Genomic DNA, 16,210 nt, shown 5'->3' with positions numbered 1-16,210 from the left:
TATCATGTATTAGGCTTTTAAGATGAGCAAGCTTCATACACAGGTTTAGTAAATATGTAACTTTGGGATGTTTTACTGTGGTAAATTGAAAAAAATACCATATGGTAGGTATATATATTAGTTATTACCTCAAGACCCTATCACATCTAGGAATTCTTGAGAAATCTTTGTTAAATTTTGTGTGTTCCTTGAACATATACAGATATACAGACCCAATCTGGAACGTATGTATAGATATCAAGAATCTAATACATGTTAAGTAAATGAATAGATGAAAGTTTCTATTTTCTCAAATAACAAACATGGTTTTTCTTGGTTTTTTCCCCATCTTCTCTCAGCATCTGATGAACTACTAATCTTTTGATTTCTATTTGCCTGTTACCTTGACTCATCATTTTTAATGCTTCTTCCTGTAACATAAATGATCCCACACAACACTTTCCTTAAATCTTTAATGGTATTTCCTTTACCTTTGCTGTGAAATCTTTCACTGCTGTGACTACTAACTTTTCTAATTACTTAGAAATCGTTATCTTTATTTTTTAAAATTTTTTATGTCTTTTATTTATTTTTGAGAGACAGAGAGAGACAGTGCGAGCAGGGGAGGGTCAGAGAGAGAGATACAGAATCCGAAGCAGGCTCCTGGCTCTGAGCTAGCTGTCAGCACAGAGCCTGACATGGGGCTCGAACCCACCAACCATGGGATCATGACCTGAGCTGAAACTGGACGCTTAACCGACTGAGCCACCCAGGCGCCCTGAAATCTTTATCTTTAATCATGAACTTGGCTACTTCTGTGCTGTTTGAAACTTAGAGCATGTATATTTGAATATCGAGCCTTAATCTCAAGGTCAATATTCCTGCTTATAACTAGGCTCTTGGTCATCAAAACTGGATTATAATGGATTTTGTCAGTTCTTTTAAGGTGCCAACTGTCTCCTGCCCAACCAGGTTCAAAACCAGGAAGATGTTGATAATGTGCTCCAACTTGGCGAAAGACCAGATGTCCCCAGTTCTAATGGTGTCTTCTCATAGCAAATCTTGGTGATGATTCAGTCTCCTCTGGTTCCACAGTTACTCCTAAAGTAGAGAGTTTTCAACTTGTATTATGAAATGACCTTCTAGTTTTCTGATCTTTGGCACTTTCACACTCTTCTATAACCTACACATCATTCCCAAATGATCTTTATGCAACACCACTTTTATCATGTCACTCTCTGGGTGTTCTGTGTATAGTGCCTCTTAGGATCTTGAAAATACCCAACAAGCCATCCCTACTCCTTCTGTTCAAACACACTTGTCTACATCATACACTCTCTGTCCAATCAGTTTGGGAAATGTCTACGTCTGTGTTCATATTGAAGTTGATAACATTTTTCTTCCTCCACTGCCTGTGCTCATGCCCTGGTCATCCTTCAAAGCCCAGGTCACAATCTTTATTATCTAGAGTCTCTGAAAGAAAATTTCAACTCTTAATATTTTTCTTTTTCTACTTCTGCACTGCATTGAGAGTGAGCACTGCATGGTTACACACCCATAACTTTTGTAGAGATACTTTATTCTAGTCAAATCTTGAGTTAAATGGTCAAGACTTGGGCTCTTTGTATCTTTACTGTATTAACAGATTTAAGAATGCCAGAGAGGTTCAGTACAAGCTTGCTTGTTTTGAATGAAAAGTTCTGTTAGGAATATTCAGTCTCATTACCCTTACTGATCTACAGTACAACTGGCATTATAGTATCCTATACCAGTTGTACTGTAGATCAGAACGATAATGGGACTGAATTTCTAAAAGTCCGTATATTCAAAAGTCTGACTGTAGGTTGTATTAAGTACCATGCATTGATAAGTATTATAACTTGGTAATACATGTCAAATAGTTTTAATTATATATTAGAAAAATGCTATGTCAATAGAATTTAGCTGAAGCTCATGGGTCTGTAGAAAACATTTTCTTTAAAATTAGAAGTCTTTCAAAGTTCCTTATTCTATCTTTACATGTATGGGTGCATTTTAAGTGCTTTCACTGAATATGGGTAAGAGTGTAGCTCATTAGGGGCACCCATGTGGCTCATTTGGTTGAGTGTCTAACTTTTGATTTCAGCTCAGGTCATAACCTTGTGGTTCATGGGATTGAACCTAGCATCTGGCTCTGTGCTGACAGTCTGGAACCTACTTGGGATTCTCTCTCTCAAATGAACATTAAAAAACATAGCTCATTAAAATTTTATAAAAGGAACCTACATTCATAGAATGAATACAAGAATGCCTTCCAAAATTGCCTGCCAGTGCTGTGCATGGCCTATGTCCTCTCTAGGGATTAAGTTTTATTCCTGTGATTGGGATGTTATACCACAATGGACTTGAAGAAAGCGATATCTGAGCCTGACCTAATCAGGTGGGTTCTTAAAAGGGACTGGGTGATTTGTGAAGACTGATTCTGAAATGAGAGATTTGGACTAAGCATAGAGTGAAAGGGGGATGCTTACTGTCTTTAAAGGTGAAGGAAGAGGGGACACACGGGTAAGAAAGGCAACTTTATTCCTACCCACTTGAGTAGAATTCTGTCAAAACCAAGTGATCTTGGAAAAGAACCCCTAGCTCTTGATGAGAATACAGTCCAACCAATACCTTGATTTTTAGCTTTGGGAGACCCCACGCAGAGGACCCAGATACACACCATACTTTTGACCTACAAAACTGAGATATCCAGTGTTCTAAGCTGGTAAGTTTGTGCAAAAAGAAATTTAACGTGCCACTCAACATAATCAACACCCCCAACACCTTCTCAACCCAGAAACCCATTATTTAATCCATTAAAATGAGTCAAGTTCTTTAAATTCTACCATAGCTATGCCTTCTACCTCTCAAATTTCCTTTCTAATGTTTCCTAGTTCTACGTAATTTTCTTTACTCTCCAAAAGTACATTTATTTCTAGAGAGAGCATGCCAATAATGATGAAAGAAAGTATATGTTCTCATTCACCCAGCTGCCTATCAGTATCTCATGACAATGAGAAATGCCTTTGAAAAGATAACACTTTCTGAAAGACCATCATGATAAGAGTTGATACTCCCAGGTGCCTCAGTAAATGATTAAGTCTCATGATAACAAAAAGAATGTACAGCCAGATCTGGAGCCCCATGAGTAATTTCAGGCTTTCAACTTACTCTGCCCAGAATTGAAAATGCTGTGACAGTTAAAAACTCTGCAGTCAGAGATGGGCTCTACTTTAGCTTCTGTTCACCACCTAAATTGGTGGTATTAATGCAGAAAACAGGCTGTCTTGAGCATATTACATCATGGGACAAAACTTCTGTCGAGCAATATGATAAACCTATAGATCTTATTCCTTGGTAATAATACAGCTCCTTCACATAAAGCAATACAGTCCAATTAATTTGTGTTTCATACCTTTTAAAAACTCGGTGACAGAACCACCCAGACATTGAAGCTCTGGGTTAAGAGATGAAAACCTGTAAAAGACCTTGTATTTTGTACATCCAGGTACTATTTTAATCTTTCCTGAACTGGCAAGCAAATGTTCAGGTACTAAATAAGCTTCAAGGATAATTAAAAGAGAAAGAGCTTTTAAAATAAAACTGTCAACTTATTTTCCATAAGAAAATAAAAGGTTCTAATCCTTTCATAATGAATAGCAACAAAATTAAATTCTATTCAGCTCAATCTAATTTCTAAAAAGGTAAAAGAAAATATTAGTTAGAAAGAAATGTTTTGCGAAGGCCCATGAGCTTCAGCTAAACTAAACACTACCTTTCTAGCATATTTCTAATTAAATATGCAATTAAAATGTTCACTGCACCCTAAGGCCTCCCATCCTATTTAAATCACTTCATGTCCTACTTTAAAAGGCAAGTTATAACTTCCTAAGCAATTTAAAAAAAATCCTTTAGATTTTCTGTGATTTCTCTAACAAATCTATTTCTCATTAAAATGTACTTTAGACATATGAACAACTTCTTAAATTTTTAATAAGCATAAATTGGATGTCTAAGCAGAAATCAAAGCACAAAATTTTGCAAAACTAGTGTCCTGGAAGAAAATTTAGGTATGATTCAAATAACTACATACACGTTTGTGACTTAAGTACCAGTGGACAACTATGAAATGTTCCAACTTACTGAATACCAATTAGTATTTAATAGAAATCTTTGTCTTTCGGTTTTAAGTAATGCTTTTTAATAGGATTTTCTTAAATCCTATTATAATCCCAGATTTTAGCACATTAAGATGTGCTAACAAGTTACAGGTATCTGTACAAAAAGTTGATTTCAGTTTATATTTTAACAGATTATGAGATGACTCAGGTTCAACATATAACAAAGGACAAGTACTTGGCTAATTAGGTCTTTGAACTTTATAATTTATCACATTTAACTAAGAATAAAAGGACAAAATCTAGTAAAATTTCATAACTTAGATTTATTGCGTACTTGTTTTCTTAACAGTCGTTGTATTAAAAAGTACATATACATCTGTGGTGGTTAGTAGAAAGACTTCAAATTGTTGGTGGATTTTTGGCCTCATTAGACCTCAACCCTAGTGATTATACTAGGCAAATCTTGGTTCTTGGGATTTCTGCTCAAAAATGAGGAATAGTTAAGAAGCAAAGATGCTTTCGTTTTATGATCCCCCTGCCCCCCTCCCACATAATACACAATTTTCCTGGTAGATAATTGGTCAATGTGATGCTTTCATGAGCTAAAGGACCCCACTGTGATTCTGTGAGGCATATAGGAGCTACTGTCCAGCAATGATGAAATGTTTGAAGCAAGTAAGAGCATTATATAGATAAGTCAGCCATGATCCTCTCTCTCTGCCACCCCATATCGCCCCATATGAGGAAAATTGTTTTATGTCATTACAAGAAAGCTAGGAATCCCTGTCATGAGAATCTCAACATATTTATAAGGTATATGGAAATGACTGATATTTATTTACAACATCCTATAGTACTTAATATCTAGAAGTACATGAAGAATCACTGCACATCTAAAAGAAAAGAGCAGGAAATCCAAAATGGAGTTAATAGACAATATGCACCTAAATCCCAAAGGCTAAATCTTAGGAAAATGAAAAGCCAGGCAACATAAACTACTATATTAAGTCTGTCAAATAGACAAAATTTAAGTCAAATAATAGCAAATAATCTGGAGGAATGTCCCTGATGGTGGGAGTTTCCATTGCATCACCTTTTCTACAGAGCAATCTGTCAGTATTTAGTGCAATTAGAAATGTGCAGTTCTTCCAGCTATCTTCCAGTGTGGCTGCAGAGATTAACTCTCCTAAGAAGTGAAGGATCACATGCAAGCATCTTCACTGCACTGGTCCTTGGATAGCTTGGGCCCACTTAGGTTTCCATCATTGAAGTTTCAATATGATAGATGCATTTCTCTATGGGAGAGTGAGAAGGAATACACCAGATGTGAACAAATAAATATGGTTACATCCTAAAAACACATTATTGTTAAAAATGTAAAAACAAGATTTATAACCTATATAAAAGCATGTAAGTCCTATATAAGACCAACTATATATGACTTTTATTCAAAAGCTTGGAGTAGATGCCTGTGAGGTAGCATGAAGTAGCATTGGGGTGCAAGAAAAACCCTCTTGGGCATCATTTTGGATAATGTGACATGGATTGAAGGCTCAGTCAGATTCTCTGCACCTGAGACTTAGAATAAAACCTAATAATATAACGCAAAAATAATAATATAATATGCCTATTCAAGAGAATAAATGAATTTAAGCATTTAATCTTCTAAAAAAAATAAAACAAGATGCCCATTATGAATCTCAAATTCTTTCCTTCCAACTTAACCATTTTGTTATAATTTGAATTATATTGTGGAAATTAAAAGTTTCCAAAATTATTCCTTATTCAGTCTTTTCACTAATTAAATATGCTTTTTAAAGTTAAACTGTTTTCCCCCAAAGTTTGCTTTTATTTACATTCTTGCAGAATGTTGGTTTAGGGTTTAGGGGTTTCCTTGTTACTAAAAAGCCAAAGCTAGATCTATTCAGAAAATGGCAGTAATTCATTAGCAATATGGAGGACCAGAAAAGTCATCCCCCCAAAAAACAAAGCCTATAATTATGTGAGACCTTATTCTAGTAAACACTGAAATGTGAGCAATTCAGTATTGAAATCTGTAGTCAAGTCTTGCTTTGATAAAAATAATTTGATAATTTTCCTCTTAAAAATAGCATTTCTGTTCTTAGCTGCAATACCAGATATATAATACAGTAACTTATCAGAACAGGATATTGTAAAGGGAAAATCTTAAAATAAGAAATATTTTCTAGTTTACTTTTAATAACATCACCTTTTATAATAGGTGCAGACAATAGTTTTTCTACTTGCTGATATCATGTGTAGGACTAGGTTGACAAAATGTACATTATATCTGACATATTTCCAGCATAAAAGGAGCATTAGAGAACTAATTTACCTTTACTATAAGTTGAAAACAGGAAAAGAATAGTGTAATCATAATGTATCCTTAATTTTTTTTGGACTTCAGCGTGAATCACTACTGGTGATGTGAACCTGGAACTCAGTATTAGGTCTAGATGATTTGTCTTGATCAGAAATGCATGAAAAGCCTTGGTATGTGCCCACTCACATTATTCAAGTTGGCAGGAGCTCATCTGGGAAAGCAGAATTCCATGGCCAACAAAGTGGGTGTCTATCAAGGAACATGAGACATTCAAGAAGCCACACACACTAAACTTTTCTGTCTCTTCTTTAATCCTCATTGTTGAAAGTCCATTCATTTGGCTAATTACAGTAAAATGTAACTTGCACGAGATTTTTGTGCTAAATGTTTATTTTTACCATGGTTCTGAGGCTATTTCAATTCCTTAAAGGAATTACATATGGTTTGAGGTAAGCTTTGAAAACTGGATAGAGAAAAATTGGCAGGAAAAGAGGGACATGAAGACAAATCAAGCTGAGGGAACAGCTTTAGGGAAATCACAGAAGCTTAAAGTGTGGCACGTATTAAGACATGCAAGGAATTCATCCAGGAGATTAGAGATCAGATTAGAAAGTAGGCTTAGGTTACTTCACGTATCACTTAAATTTAGCATTGGGAATTCTGGCATAAACGTTCATATCCAAAGATTAATTTCCCATTGAGTGTATCCCCAAATGTGTATGTGTATTTTATCATACATGTGTTTCATACATGAACACATATGTACATTACAGTAAAGGATGCTTTAAAAATATATGGAAATCCTAAAATTGAGAAGCCAAGTGGATCATGTCACACACTTCTAGAGTGCATGTATGCCAATTCAGAATAAAGTTATAAGTATTAATAAAAACTATTGAATACAGATGTAGTATAGGGATCCCAAATATTGGGTATTGTCAGCTTTACTCAAGAACTGAATTGTGGTCTGCTAGAAATTTGACAATTTGATATAATTACATCAGTTCAAGAAATTAAAGAAATAGAAGAAATAGAAGACAAAGATCACAACTACTCTCGAGGCATACTGTATAGCTCTGTATTTGTTTTCTCTTAGAAACTCTAATGAGGATCATTCTGCTTGCACCAATTTGCTAAGCCTTTCCCAGGCCTCTATTGTATAGCTATTGGAAGGACAAAGGGTTGGAGAAGATCAAGTATCTCTGGGACCCTCTTTCTACCATAGCATCTCTGATTATTCAGTTTATACACTGAAACTTCAGAAGGATTCATCTGATAAAGCTTTCCCCTACTTTCAAAATAAAAACCACTGGTTAAGCAGATAATGCCAAGAGGAAGGAGTAATTACAATCAGATGTAATTTCAAACATGGTTTTGCTACGCTTCTGAAATCACTTTCTATTGGCTACATATGGTTATAATTTTGACTATCAATAGAAATTTACTTTTTTCAATTAGTTTGATCGGACAAATAGCATTGAAACATAGTGTACTTTGCTAATATGGTCCAGTTATGGAAATGCAGAAATTGACTTACATTGCAATGCAAAACTCTTTTATGCTAAATAAAAAAAGAACAAGAGAATAAAACATTCTATTATGTAGAAGTAACTGCGTTTTTCCATTGAAAGAAGTGTATTAATCCAGTTACTTCAGAGAAACATTTAATGGCGTTTCATACTGGCACCAGAAAATTCACTTATATTCTTTGGCAAAAAATCTCACATTTGGATCATGATTCTTTTTAGAGAAAAGACACAATTAACAGTCATGAGAGTACTTTTTGATTACATCTTATCAGCTAACATTTATGAGATCTTTTTCCTCCTGAAATACTAAAGTTTACAATAATGTGAAGTTGGCCATATAATTGTGATGAAGATGTAAATGCTACAGCTAATACAGTGACAATTACTATAATGTGGCTGCCATAATAGTTCTTGATTGAATTTTGGGAAGATGTGGATAATAAGAACAAATACAAGAAGTTCTTGGAAATCTATTGATTGGCTATAAATAAATATGCACGTGACTTGGTGGCAATTCATCAGTTCCACAGCAATCCTTTGTTCTTTTTGACAAAAGATACAGCCTGTAACTTTTTTTTTTTTTTGGTGCTGTTGACAACACTGCTATAAACACCGGGGTGTATGTACCCCTTCAAATAAGCATTTTTTTTTTAATTCTCTGGATAAATACCTAGTAGTGCAATTGCTGGGTTGTAGGGTAGTTCTATTTTTAGCTTTCTGAGAAACCTCCATACTGCTCTCCAGAATGGCTGTGCCAGTTTGCATTCCCACCAACAGTGCAAGTGAGCTCCCCTCTCTCTGCACTCTCGCCAACATGTTTCCTGAGTTGTTAATTTGAGCCATTCTGACGAGTGAGGTGGTATCTCATTGTGGTTTTGTTAGTAAGATATTCTCTTATACTATTACGGTAAAAAGAGGGAAGGGGGCCTATAAACAAAATTCAAACAGGTAAACAGAAACTTAAAAGGAAGCAAAAGACCATGAAGAGTGTTTCCACAGTGCTTGGTCATCCTCCTTTCTTTTTTTCCAGAAGATTTATGTCTGAGATTGCAGGTCAATATGAAGAGCAGCTCTGAGAAAATCAAAGTTAGAGTTACTTCCTAGAAAAAAATTTTCTTTGATGGTCTGTTTTCTTGAACTTCATTGATGTGCTTTAGTGTTTGAAGTTGAATAGATCAAAAAGTTACTCTTTTAAAATGTATTCCTCCTAATTGGGAGAAGTAGAATCATGAACAAATATTGGGGCAAAAAATAAACTGAGTTAGTTGTCAAAGCCCTGGCAGAACTTACTCCATCAGCAACATGGGATCCACAGCAATGGCAATACTTAAGGTCTCAAGTACAAGCACAGAAACTTTAGCAAATTTCTCTGATTGAACTGTTTGAGGTGCTAACATGTAAAAGAAAACTGACCAGTAGCTTAGCATGAGATTTAATGACCTGAGCAACTTTGGGACATGGCTGGCACTACTTTTAAGCACTTAGGGTTAAAAACAAAACAAAAACAGGATCAGTGCCTCAATGAGAATGGATGCTTGGTACAACACTGTTCTCAAGTAAGTAAATAGCATTCTTAGAAACTTCTTTATTCAATGCATGTGGAGGTAAGAACACTTTCATTAATCTGCATAACTCCTATTCACTGATAGAACATGGTTTTCAGTGTTCCAAGCAAAGAACAGCATTTTTTAGGTCTTAAAAACAGAATATTATATATACATGTAGAGAATTAACACTTGTAATAGATGTTTATAAGAATGCTACCAAAATGACTAAGGAAAACTATGCTTAGACACTTATAAAAGACTTAACTAATGCTTTACAGGGGTAAACAGCATGTTTGTGTAGCTCTATACACCCACATGCAGTTGGACGTGAAGGTGCAATATCTTTTCTTACAATATCCCTTGGCCAAACCTAACTGCTAAATGAGTGCAACAACCTCAGTTTTGGCTCTTTTTCATTCTTTGGCTTACAGAAGAATGCAATGAAACAGTATTCCTAGTTTGAAAACCAGAAAAACATTCAGAAGCCCAAGAAGCTTATCCTGCCAACGCTAGCCTGCTGAAGCACAGACAGAACATCTGTCAACATATATATCTACAAAATCTTTTTCTTGTGACAAATTAAGATTTACTCTGAGCAACTTTTAAATATGCAATAGTGTTAACAATACACGCTATACATTACATTTTTATGACTTGATAAATGGGAAGTTTGTACTTTTGAACCTGTCACCCATTTCTTCCACTCCCCCCACCCTCTTGCCTCTTGCAATCAGTGATCTGTTCTATAGATCTAAGCATTTATTTTTAAATTCGACCTATGAGATCATATGGTATGTGTCTTCCTGACTCATTTTACTTAGCATGATGCTTTTGACGTCCATCCATGTCACAGATGGCAAGATTTCATTCTTTAGTGTTGAATACTTTATTGTATGTAGACTATATCTCTATTCATCTATCACTGAACATAGGCTATTTCCATACCTTGGCTATTTTCAATACTACAATGAACATGGCGATGCATATGTGTCTTCAAGTTAGTGTTTTCATTTTCCTCAAAAGTAGAATTGCTGGATCATGTAGTAGTACTATTTCTAACTTTCTGAGGCCCCTCCATACTTCTTTACATAACCACTATGCCAGTTTAGGTTCCCACTGATCGTGAACAGGGATTCTTTTGTTATTCTTCCATATCCACATCTTTTTTAAAAAATATTTTTTAACATTTATTTTTGAGAGAGAGAGTGCACAAGAACATGAGCAGGGGAGGGGCAGAGAGAGAGGAAGACACATCTGACGCAGGCTCCAGGCTCTGAGCTGTCAACACAGAGCCCGACACAGGGCTCAAACTCATGGACTACAAGATCATGACCTGAGTCAAGGTTGGACACTCAACTGACTAAGCCACCCAGGCGCCCCTCCCATATCCACATCTTTTTAAGTTTGGTAGCTTTTTGTTTTCTTTAATAATGCACAAATGATCAAAAGGTGCAGATGGAGTTACTTTTTATAAATAGCTGTGGCAAATTCTCCATAAAAGATGTGAAAAAAACCCTACTTCTGCATGAAGGACTTACCTTGTCTTTAAGTATTAAAGTGTTAACTTTCCAGGAGCCTAGTCTTAGCCAAACAGTTTAAAGGGCTTCCCAGGAAAGATAGGAATGCTTTGGGACAAGATGCAAGCCTTCCCATCTTTCAGGAGAGCAAAAGTGGCTGGATCAACTGTTGCCCAGGACCTGGGAACAACTAGATTATTTCTTCCCCAGACTTGGGTCATTTTTGTCAAGCTGCTGATTATAAGCAGTCTCTTTACTGGCAGTGGCCTACAGAAAGGGAGGAAAGGAAACTACAATAGTGTGAAGAAATGAAACTACCCAAAACATGCTCTGGTGTCTTATACAAAGTTTATCTTCTTGCTTAAAAGAAGTCCAGTAGTCTAGTGCTTATGCAACGTACCTCTGAATCACTAGACCCCCATCTGTTCAGTTTTTCTTAGAGCATGGCTTTCATCCTGAAGGTAATAGGATGGATGCTGTAATCTATTTGCCTGTAAGGAATAGGAAGGGCAAAAAGATACCTTGCTGGTCAATCCTCTTCTTAAAGACATTTCCTGGATTCCTGAACTTAAGATGTCTGTTTAATCAAACTGGTATCCTTAGCTACAAACAGCAATGAGAAATATGTTTTACTTGAAGATGTTGTCCTGAACAAAACCAACGATCTGTTATTAAGCAAGCAGGGCTAATGAATACTTGGGAAGTCTATAGTGGTCCTAACCATAGCATCCTAGACTTCAGGCTTATTTAACACAGCAGGGATTGTTTGTCACTCAGCAACCAGCACCATGTATGACATATTAAAGTTGCTCTGTAAGTGGCAGAAGGAACCTTGAGTGGATGAATGAATGGAGTTTTCTATTGCACTAGCAGTAGGTACTCTCTTGTTTAAAGTGGAATAATTCCAAATTAAATAGTCCAAGTATCAAGCAAGGGCTTGTGGCCATTGTTGAGTCCACAAAGGCAGATAAAGCAAAGTCATTTACAAGGACTTTTGAGTCTGTTACAATCTCTAGACTAATACACACTCAATCTAGCCTAGAATATTGTGTCCGTATCACATAATCTAAGCAGAAGCAAACTGTTCAGAGAGCGTGTCAGGGAAAGATGGCCTGTAAAGGCCAGATAATAAAGCAAAAATGATTTATTGTCGTCTGCAACACATACATGTTTATATTATATATTTCAGTTTTATAATATAAAATGCTACCAACTGCACAAGTTGTGTCATCTGAAAGAAATTCAAATAATACCTTAGAGAATCTAAGTTTATAAGGCTAGAAGTATTTTCCAATGTAAGGCAAACATTCCAAATGTATGCTGTAAGAGCTATGTGTTCTAGTTTCCTTGAGTGTCAATATTTAACAAAGGGTCTACAGAGAACCAATACTTACGTTATAGCTCTCAGATCTGTGATAATCTTGGGGCTTAATTTTTTGGTTATGTGTCTCAGAAAGGGATAAGGACAATCACCTGAGGGTATTCTCTGGTAGTCCATGAGCCCTTGTCCCTGACTAAAACATGAAAGCTCTCATGATTAGCCTGCTGTTTAAAAAATGCTCTTAGCTTGGGCAAAGCAGGCAGTATTTAATACATAGTAGCAGAATATTTACTATTGAAGCTTGAAAAGATGTGAGTTCTTTGTGTGCAATCTTTCATTTATGCATGTGAGAGGGTTTTTGGTTTTTTAAAATATTTTTACATTGTAGTACTTGTTTTGCTTGTTGGTGGTGTTTGCTTATTTAATAAATTCCGTCAAGGACAGAAAAAAAAATAAATCAGCTGGACTATTTCAAACCAAAAAATAAATAAATAAAAAAATAAAAAATGCTCTTATGTATGTATATATGAAGAACAAAGACCAACACACATGGAAACTGAGGAAATGTCTTTCCTAACACTGCTTTCAAGGAGTGATCAGGGTCAAACTTTATTTCAAGATATTAGATAAACATTACAATTTCCTTTAAATCTGAAGAAAAACAGTGAAAATTCTCATAAGGTGGAAAATTGTAGATTTTTAAGAAACAGGGGTCCGCGTTTATAGACTCTTAAGTACACAAAGAGAAACTCGACAGTTCTAATGTGATGAAACAGATTATACACCCATAATGTAATTCTTGATAAACTGGAAAACAAAATTCCTCTTAACAGATTACGTTTCAAGTGTGAAAATTGTGTGTGGGCTTCCAAGCCCTAGAGTCCTCACACATGATTAGGATTTATCTTCTCATGAGGAAAAAGATCTGACTTATACCTTACACTTTAAAAATACATTATGCTGGTTTGCAAAAGAAGCCTAGAAACCATGTGTGCACAAGAGTGTGCATATTTTCTGATATACATGTAGATATTAATAGATTAAGAACAACAGCCAGACTTGACCCGTGTGTTCTTGAAAATCAAATTTCTTAAGTAACCATACCAACAGTAGTAAAAGTGAAAGACCACCACCACTGTAGTCCATGTTTATCTCTGTAAGCTGTCTTGGAAAGGCAGAGTACCACAGAGTACTATGGAAATAAAATCTCCCATCCTGGTTGCCTTTTTAAAATTAATATAATTGTCAAATTAGTTTCCATACAACAACCCGTGCTCTTCCCAACAAGTGCACTTCTCAATGCTCATCACCCGGTTTCCCCTCTCCCCCACCCCCCATCAACATCGGTTGTTATCAGTGTTTAAGAGTCTTATGGTTTGCCTTCCTCTCTCTAAGTATTTTTTCCCCTCTTCCGTTTCCCCATGGTCTTCTGTCAAGTTTTTCAAGATCCACATATTCGTGAAAGCATATGGTATCTGTCTTTCTCTGATGGACTTATTTCACTTAGCACAATACTCTCCAGTTCTATTCACATTGCTGCAAATGGCCAGCTTTCATTCTTCCTCATTGCCAAGTAGTATTCTATTGTATATATAAATCACATCTTCTTGATCCATTTGTCAGTTGATGGACATTTAGGCTCTTTCCATGATTTGGCTATTGTTGAAAGTGCTGATATAAACCTTGGGGTACATGTACCCCTATGCCTCAGCACTCCTGTATTCCTTGGGTAAATTCCTACCAGTTCTGTTGCTGGGTCATAGGGGAGTTCTATTAATTTTTTTGAGGAATCTCCACACTGTTTTCCAGAGTGATTGGAAAACAGTGCAAGAGGATGCCTGTTTCTCCACACCCTGGACAGCATCTATAGTCTCCTGATTTGTTTATTTTAGCCACTCTGACTGGCATAAGGAGGTATCTCAGTGTGGTTTTGATTTGTATTTCCATAATGATGTTGAGCATCATTTCATGCATCTGTTGGCCATCTGGATGTCTTCTTTGGAGAAGTGTCTGTTTATGTTTTCTACCCATTTCTTCACTGGATTATTTGTATTTTGGGTGCGGAGTTTGGTGAGTTCCTTATAGATTTTGGATACTAACCCTTTATCCAATATGTCATTTGCAACTATCTTCTCCCATTCCGTCTGTTGCCTTTTAGTGTCAAGTAAGAAATTGCTGCAGCTGAGGTCAAAGAAGTTGTTTCCTGCTTTCTTCTCTAGGGTTTTGATGGTTTCCTGTCTCACATTCAGGTCCTTCATCCATTTTGAGTTTATTTGATAAAGAGACTTTTTTCCACTGGATACTCCTTCCTACTTTGTCAAAGATTAATTGGCCATACATTTCTGGGCCCAATTTTGGGTTCTCTTGTCTATTCCATTGGTCTATGTGTCTGTTTTTGTGCCTACACCACACTGTCTTAATGATCATAGCTTTGTAGGAGAGGCTAACCAGGGGTTGTGATGCCTCCCATTTTGGTTTTCTTCTTCAATATTACTTTGGCTATTCAGGGTCTTTTGTGGTTCCATACAAGTCTTAGGACTGTTTGTTCTAGCTTTGAGAAGAATTCTGGTGTCAATTTTTATTGGGAATGCATTGAATGTGTAGATGGCTTTGGGTAGTAATGACATTTTAACAATATTTATTCCTCCAATCTATGAGCATGGAAAGTTTTTCCATTTCTTTGTGTATTCTTCAATTTCTTTCATAAGCTTTCTATAGTTTTCAACATATAGATCTTTTACCTTTGGTTATGTTTATTCCTAGGTATTTCATGGTTCTTGGCATAATTGTGAACATGATCAGTTTCTTGATTTCTCTTTCTCTTGCTTTATTATTGGTGTATAAAAATGCAACTGATTTCTCTACATTGATTTTGTACTCTGTGACATTGCTGAATTCATGGTTCAGTTCTAGCAGACTTTTGGTGGTGTCTCCCGGGTTTTCCATGTAGAATATCATGTTGTTTGTGAAAAGTGAAAGTCTGACTTCATGTTTGCCAGGTCTGATGCCTTTTATTTCATTTTGTCATCTGATTGCTGAGGCTGGGACTTCAGCACTATGTTCAACAACAGTAGTGAGAGTGGACATCACTTTCGTGTTCCTGATCTTGGAGAAAGCTCTGCTTTTCCCCATTGAGGATGATATTAGTTGTGGGCTTTTCATAGGTGGCTTTTATTATGTGTAAGTACCTCCTATCCCAACTTTCTTGGGGGATTTTATTAAGAAATGCTGTATTTTGTCAAATGCTTTTCCCGCATTTATTGACAGGATCATGTGGTTCTTTTCTTTTGATGATGTGATGTATCTCATTGGTTTTGCAAATATTGAACCTGCCCTGCAACCCAGGAATGAATCCTATTTGATCATGGTGGATAATTCTTTTTTATATGCTGTTGAATTTGATTTGCTAATATCTCATTAAGGATTTTTGCTTTCATATTCATCAGGGATATTGGCCTGTAGTTCTCTTTTTTTGTGGGGTCTCTGTCTGGTTTGGGAATCAAAGTGATGCTGGCTTTGTAGAAGGAGTCCAGAAGTTTTCCTTCCATTTCTTTTTAAGAACAGTTTGAAAAGAATGGGTATTAACTGACTTAAATATTTGGTAGAATTCCCCCAGGGAAGTCATTTTGTCCAAGGGCTCTTATTTGTTGGAAGATTTTTGATAACTGATTCAATTTCTTCACTAGTTATGGATCTATTCAGATTTTCTATCTCTTTCCATTTGAGTTTTGGTAGTGTATGTGTGTTTGTCCATGTCTTCTAGGTTGTCTAGTTTGTTGACATACAATTTTTCATATAATTCCCTGATAATTGCTTGTATTTCTGAGGGAT

The 16,210-nt window shown here is 36.0% G+C and overlaps 1 long non-coding RNA gene across 1 annotated transcript; it reads right to left on the bottom strand.

The window, feature by feature from the left end:
- Positions 1-4,424: 4,424 nt before the first annotated feature.
- On the bottom strand, positions 4,425-5,284 carry LOC115290508. Its single transcript, XR_003908152.1, has 2 exons — positions 5,215-5,284; positions 4,425-4,600 (listed from the first exon to the last, which is right to left on the bottom strand). It is a non-coding gene; the product is annotated as an uncharacterized LOC115290508 (long non-coding RNA).
- Between the last annotated feature and the right edge of the window lie 10,926 nt (positions 5,285-16,210).

This window comes from Suricata suricatta, chromosome 4, assembly GCF_006229205.1.
Source record: "Suricata suricatta isolate VVHF042 chromosome 4, meerkat_22Aug2017_6uvM2_HiC, whole genome shotgun sequence".
NCBI lineage: Eukaryota > Metazoa > Chordata > Mammalia > Carnivora > Herpestidae > Suricata > Suricata suricatta.
This window is presented reverse-complemented; position numbering and strand designations above follow the sequence as displayed.